The sequence below is a fragment of the Balaenoptera borealis genome, assembly GCF_965194805.1.
Source record: "Balaenoptera borealis genome assembly, chromosome: 9".
In the NCBI taxonomy this organism is placed as follows: Eukaryota; Metazoa; Chordata; class Mammalia; order Artiodactyla; family Balaenopteridae; genus Balaenoptera; species Balaenoptera borealis.
The window spans coordinates 33703770-33711455 of NC_138873.1; the positions used below are offsets into that span (position 1 = coordinate 33703770).

Sequence of the window (7686 nt, forward strand, 5' to 3'; positions counted from 1 at the left end):
TCATGAAAACTAATAAAGTAAAAAACTACATTTCTCTCCTTCCTCTTCACCCGTGAATGTTTCTCCCTATTTTGCCTTAATGTGAAATGTCATAATATACTAGGAAGGGAGAAGTCAATTCCACATTATGACCTTAGAGTCACTTTTCCCTATTCAGAATAGGAGAAAGATATGTTGAATTTAAATAGATCATGAAAGTTTTTAAATCCCTTCTCTCTCGAGGAGAGAATTTTCTAGATTAGTGAAAACTGATTTCCTCAAATCCACTATGTCTGTGAGCACCTGCCATATGAAATTCTAATGATCAGAGCTGTATCCTCCATTTCACCTGAACCAAAGGAAAAAAAATTAAAGGAATATTGTAGCTTTCCCATCTTTTCAGGCATGTTTGGTAGGGATACTTTCAATGTTGCTGTATTTCTGGGAGAAAATTGTCCTGGCTTCAGTACATGTATGGTCATTAACCAGATTTAGAAAGTATAACTTGGTCCCAAGATATATACAGGTTCATTCGGGTTCACCACTTAGAATTAACATCTTTGATTATAAAAAGACTTTTAAACCTTTTAAACCAATTCAGTAACCAGTTTAAATCTGATTTATTACTGTTGCCACATTGTTCCTGACAAAGAAACCTGCAATAATCCCCAACAGCTGCTGGCCAACAGGTGCTGCCGAATAACATTGAAACACTGAGCCATAAGCTAGAATCAATTTTGTCTCCTTCACTGTTACAATCAAGCAAGCAGAACGACTGGAGCATTTTTAATCTTACCTTTAATATCCTTCAAAAACAGAGGTGGGAAACAGGACCCCACCGCATAATCAAGAAAGCACACTCCCTGTCATGATAATTGTTCTCCAGAGTCGTGCATTTTATGAGTTACATATAAAACTTATAGGAAAGGTCATCTTCTGAAATCAGAACACAGCTGGAAGGCAGTAAGAATCACATTGTATACATAAAAAACTCAGTGCCTGAGATATCACATTCAAGGGTTTAAATTTTAAGAAGTGCTCATTTGCAATCTGTGAACATATATCAAGGCAATTTAAACTATTTTTGTCCTCTGGCCCCGAATTTACATTCATATCTTTTCCTTCTAACTGCTTCTTTTTGAAAATGGACATTTGAGAAGCCACAAAAGGTCAAATATTTAATTAATGACTCTATGCTTTTCAAAAAAATTATTTCTTCATTTTTCTGAAGACTCACTCTAATGTCTGTCTCCGGCCTGGATTTTTGGATTAAGCACTTTGTGATTTTTTAAAATAACTATCCCAATTAGAAGTTGTGGAATAGGGCTTCCCTGGTGGCGCAGTGGTTGAGAATCTGCCTGCTAATGCAGGGGACACGGGTTCGAGCCCTGGTCTGGGAAGATCCCACATGCCGCGGAGCAACTAGGCCCGTGAGCCACAACTACTGAGCCTGCGTGTCTGGAGCCTGTGCTCTGCAACAAGAGAGGCCGCGATAGTGAGAGGCCCGCGCACCGCGATGAAGAGTGGCCCCCGCTTGCCGCAACTAGAGAAAGCCCTCGCACAGAAACGAAGACCCAACACAGCCAAAAATAAAAATAAATAAATAAATTAAAAAAAAAAAAAAAAAAGAAGTTGTGGAATATTAGGCAAAATTTTGAGGTTTTTGAAAAACTAGTCACAACACAATTTTTAAAGAATCTGAGCCGTAACCTTGACTCTAGTATTGAGTTTTTGTCATTCTTGGCAAGACATTGTGACTCAATTTTACTATCTATGACACATAAATAACACCAGCATGCTTTATCTTCTGCAGTTGTGGTACCCTTGAAAATCTGTGTGAACCGAAGTTGGGAAAATAAAATTACAAGCTCTGAATATAGTCGGGGAAAAAAAATCAATAAGAAACTGTAAGATGAATCTTTCTGACAAGTGAAGAATCCTTTTATACCCTATTTTTAAAAATAAATTCCCGTTTTAGTATTTTAAAAAATTTCAGCCATAACTCCAAAGTGCTTGGAAGCAAAAAGAGAGAGAATTCCTAATAGTTGAGAGATTGTAGTCTGGGTGGGAAGATAATTAACTTATTTCTACATTGGCTCAAGCATTTTATAGGCAATTTTTATACTAAATGAGTCTTTATTTTACTAAAGAGTTAACTTCTATACTCTCCAAAGACACCCAGTGGAGAGGATTGTTTCCTCATCACCACCAGGTGAGATTTCAATGGCATGTGTTTCTTAATTAATTGTAGTTGGTAGAGATACTGGTATGTTTAATATGAATGAAGATATTCTCTTGTACGAAACTGTTTTATAGTAGAAGTGCTAAAATTAGCCATTTCTATCTAGGTATTTGGGTTATGCATACCAAAAAAAAAAAAAAAAATCACAGACCACACTGCAGTAAGCCCTCTACATCCAGGGTACAATATGTATTTGTGGTCCCTACAATGTTTTCCAGAAGATTAAGTTGATTCTGTGTGAATCATTTGGAAAATTCCTACAAGTGATTCTATCCAAAAAGTCATCTTTCCCTGCCAAAGGTCCTGGCAATATACAGATCTTGACTCTATCACTATTTAGGGAGTACTTCAAGAGGTAGAAAAAATGAAAAGATAAGCTATCTTTGAATGTATATTTTTCTCAGCATTCCTTTACACGTGGAAATAGAATTTTTTTGAATCTAGATTTAACAAACAGCAAGATTTTAGTAAAACAACTGCTTTGTTAGGAGACTCTATATAGTACTAATTAAAGCTACATCTTTGGATTCTTGTAGACCTGGGACCAAATACAAGCAAAACTTTTAGTTCTCATTGGTATAATAGGACTAACTATATTTCCACTCTCCCAGGGTTATGATGAAATAGGATGATGGATGTAAATTCTTATGTGGCTTTGTAGTTAATTTTCAGTACTGGAAGAAAATGATCATCTCTTACCTTCACTAACTTTGAATTTTTTTTTAAAGTTTGGCAGCCTTATATTACCTTATATCCCAAAGGAGTAATCTTAAGATCAAGAAGATGGACAGCAACACTTGCATCAGTGAATGCATGCAGGGTTTCTGCAAGCTTTGGTACAAAGATTAATGCCAGCCTCTGAGACAGCATCAGTATCCCATCGTGCAGGTAATGACACCATGTGCAAGAACAAAATAAGCATGTTGTCACCGTCTTCCATGATTTCAGTCCTGAACTATCATGTGTTGTGTACCTTGGTTCTTTCCTTTCAAACTGTACAGCTACTAAAATGGTGAGGGAAGTTTCTTGAGGATGTATTTCATTAGGTTTAAAACTGCCCATAAAATCTGACAATTTGTGTCAGTGTCGCTGCTAGGAAGCCAATAAAGCCAGCACACCACGGCAGGCTGCGTGAAACGTCAGCAGCATCTCCATCGCCTGATGACTCAACTGTACCCCAAAGACAAACTAATCAACACACACCATTTTACTGACAGTACACTTGTGTTCCCGTATTTCAGAAAGGCAATTTGGGTATACTTGATGTGTAGCAGCTCTTAGGAAAAAATGGCAGCCTAAAATGGAGAAAGCTGGCTGTTAATATTTCTGATATATTCCTCCATCAGAAAAGCACTGGCCAACCAAGAAGCCTGTGTGCAAGCACAGGTCACTCTCCACACCGCTCCTCCCGGGAGCCTGTGCAGCCCGCCACTGCCAGGGTCCTGTGATCCAGGGACAACTTCCCCGGGAGAACGCACAGCGCGCCTCAGGCTGGTGCAACGTCACGCCGCCGGTCTCTGCCGCCGCAGGCTCGCCCCGCATCCGTGCCCCTCCCTCCCCCCGGGCTGAGTGAGCCAGAGCCCCCGAAGCAGCTGCTCCTTTAACCCCGTTCTGTCTGGGTGGGGAACAGACGCCCTCAGGCGACCTACATGCAGAGGCGGGTCCAAATCCAAAGCTGAACCCCAGCAGCTGTACGAACAAAGAGAAAGGAAAATTTCTCCCAGCAGCCTCAGAAGCAGCAGATAAAGCTCCACAAACAACTTGATGTACCTGCATCTGTGGAATACCTGAATAGACAACGAATCATCCCATATTGAGGAGGTGGGCTTTGGGAGAGGATATATTATTTTTTCCCCTCTTCCTCTTTTTGTGAGTGTATATGTGCATGCTTCTGTGTGAGATTTTGTCTGTATAGCTTTGCTTTCACCATTTGTCCTAGGGTTCTGTCCATCCGTGTTTTTTTTGTTTTTTGCTTTTTTTACTTTAGAAAAAAAATTTTTTTTCTTAATCATTACATTTTATTCTTTATTTTAATAACTTTATTTTATTTTATCTTTATTTTATTTTAATATATTTTATCCTCTTTCTTTTTTCTTTCTATTTTTTTCTCCCTTTTATTCTGAGCCGTGTGGATGAAAGGCTCTTGGTGCTCCAGCCAGGCATCAGGGCTGTGCCTCTGAGGTGGGAGAGCGAACTTCAAGACACTGGTCCACAAGAGACCTCCCAGCTCCACGTAATACCAAACGATGAAAATCTCCCAGTGATCTCCATCACAACACCAAGACCCAGCTACACTCAACGACCAGCAAGCAATAGTGCTGGACACCCTATGCCAAACAACTAGCAAGACAGGAACACCACCCCATCCATTAGCAGAGAGGCTGTCTAAAATCATAATAAGGCCACAGACACCCCAAAACACACCACCAGACGTGGACGTGCCCACCAGAAAGACAAGATCCAGCCTCATCCACCAGAACACAGGCACTAGTCCCCTCCACCAGGAAGCCTACACAACCCACTGAACCAACCTTAGCCACTGGGGACAGATACCAAAAACAACGGGAACTACGAACCTGCAGCCTGTGAAAAGGAGACCCCAAACACAGTAAGATAAGCAAAATGAGATGACAGAAAAACGCACAGCAGATGAAGGAGCAGGGTCAAAACACACCAAACCTAACAAATGAAGAGGAAATAGGTAGTCTACGTGAAAAATAATTCAGAATAATGATAGTAAGGAAGTTCCAAAATCTTGGAAATACAATAGACAAAATGCAAGAAACATTTAACAAGGACGTAGAAAAACTAAAGAGGAACCAAGCAACGATGAAAAACACAATAAATGAAATTAAAAATACTCTAGACGGGATCAATAGCAGAATAACTGAGGCAGAAGAACGGATAAGTGACCTGAAAGATAAAATGGTGGAAATAACTACTGCAGAGCACAATAAAGAAAAAAGAATGAAAAGAACTGAGGACAGTCTCAGAGACCTCTGGGACAATATTAAATGCACCAACATTCGAATTATAGGGGTCCCAGAAGAAGAAGAGAAAAAGAAAGGGACTGAGAAAATATTTGAAGAGATTATAGTTGAAAACTTCCCTAATATGGGAAAGGAAATAGTTAATTAAGTCCTGGAAGCACAGAGAGTCCCATACAGGATAAACCCAAGGAGAAACACGCCAAGACACATATTAATCAAAATGTCAAAAATTAAATATAAAGAAAACATATTAAAAGCAGCAAGGGAAAAACAACAAATAACACACAAGGGAATCCCCATAAGGTTAACAGCTGATCCTTCAGCAGAAACTCTGCAAGCCAGAAGGGAGTGGCAGGATATACTTAAAGTGATGAAGCAGAAAAACCTACAACCAAGATTACTCTACCCAGCAAGGATCTCATTCAGATGTGATGGAGAAATTAAAACCTTTACAGACAAGCAAAAGCTGAGAGAGTTCAGCACCACCAAACCAGCTTTACAACAAATGCTAAAGGAACTTCTCTAGGCAAGAAACACAAGAGAAGGAAAACACCTACAATAACAAACCCAAAACATTTAAGAAAATGGGAATAGGAACATACATATCAATAATTACCTTAAATGTAAATGGATTAAATGCTCCCACCAAAAGACACAGACTGGCTGAATGGATACAAAAACAAGACCCATATATATGCTGTCTACAAGAGACCCACTTCAGACCTAGAGACACATACAGACTGAAAGTGAAGGGATGGAAAAAGATATTCCATGCAAATGGAAATCAAAAGAAAGCTGGAGTAGCAATTCTCATATCAGACAAAATAGACTTTAAAATAAAGACTATTACAAGAGACAAAGAAGGACACTATATAATGATCAAGGGATCGATCCAAGAGGAAGGTATAACAATTGTAAATATTTATGCACCCAACATAGGAGCACCTCAATACATAAGGCAAATACTAACAGCCATAAAAGGGGAAATCGACAGTAACACAATCATAGTAGGGGACTTTAACACCCCACTTTCACCAAAGGACAGATCATCCAAAATGAAAATAAATAAGGAAACACAAGCTTTAAATGATAGATTAAAGAAGATGGACTTAATTGACATTTATAGGACATTCCACCCAAAAACAACAGAATACACATTTTTCTCAAGTGCTCATGGAACATTCTCCAGGATAGGTCATATCTTGGGTCACAGATCAAGTCTTGGTAAATTTAAGAATATTGAAATCGTATCAAGTATATTTTCTGACCACAATGCTATGAGACTAGATATCAATTATAGGAAAAAATCTGTAAAAAATACAAACACATGGAGGCTACACAATACACTACTTAATAACGAAGTGATCACTGAAGAAGTCAAAGGGGAAATCAAAAAATACCTAGAAACAAATGACAATGGAGACACAACGACCCAAAACCTATGGGATGCAGCAAAAGCAGTTCTAACAGGGAAGTTTATAGCAATACAATCCTACCTCAAGAAACAACAGACATCTCAAATAAACAACCTAACCTTGCACCTAAAGCAATTAGAGAAAGAAGAACAAAAAAACCCCAAAGTTAGCAGAAGGAAAGAAATCATAAAGATCAGATCAGAAATAAATGAAAAAGAAATGAAGGAAACAATAGCAAAGATCAATAAAACTAAAAGCTGGTTCTTTGAGAAGATAAACAAAATTGATAAACCATTAGCCAGACTCATCAAGAAAAAAAGGGAGAAGACTCACATCAATAGATTTAGAAATGAAAAAGTAGAAGTAACAACTGACACTGCAGAAATACAAAGGATCATGAGAGATTACTACAAGCAACTCTATGCCAATAAAATGGACAACCTGAAAGAAATGGACAAATTCTTAGAAATGCACAACCTGCTGAGATTGAACCAGGAAGAAATAGAAAATATGAACAGACCAATCACAAGCACTGAAATTGAAACTGTGATTAAAAATCTTCCAACAAACAAAAGCCCAGGACCAGATGGCTTCACAGGTGAATTCTATCAAACATTTAGAGAAGAGCTAACACCTATCCTTCTCAAACTCTTCCAAAATGTAGCAGAGGGAGGAACACTCCCAAACTCAGTCTACAAGGCTACCATCACCCTGATACCAAAACCAGACAAAGATGTCACAAAGAAAGAAAACTACAGACCAATATCACTGATGAACATAGACGCAAAATTCCTGAACAAAATACTACCAGACAGAATCCAACAGCACATTAAAAGGATCATACACCATGATCAAGTGGGGTTTATTCCAGGAATGCAAGGATTCTTCAATATACGCAAATCAATCAACGTGATACACCATATTAACAAATTGAAGGACAAAAACCATAGAATCATCTCAATAGATGCAGAGAAAGCTTTCGACAAAATTCAACACCCATTTATGATAAAAGCCCTGCAGAAAGTAGGCATAGAGGGAATTTTCCTCAACATAATAAAGG

The 7686-nt window shown here is 38.5% G+C and overlaps 1 protein-coding gene across 2 annotated transcripts in view; it reads right to left on the minus strand.

Moving 5' to 3' along the window:
* Positions 1 to 7686, minus strand: part of LAMA2 (laminin subunit alpha 2) — a 626305-nt gene that overhangs the window by 499769 nt on the left and 118850 nt on the right. The window lies entirely within an intron of this gene.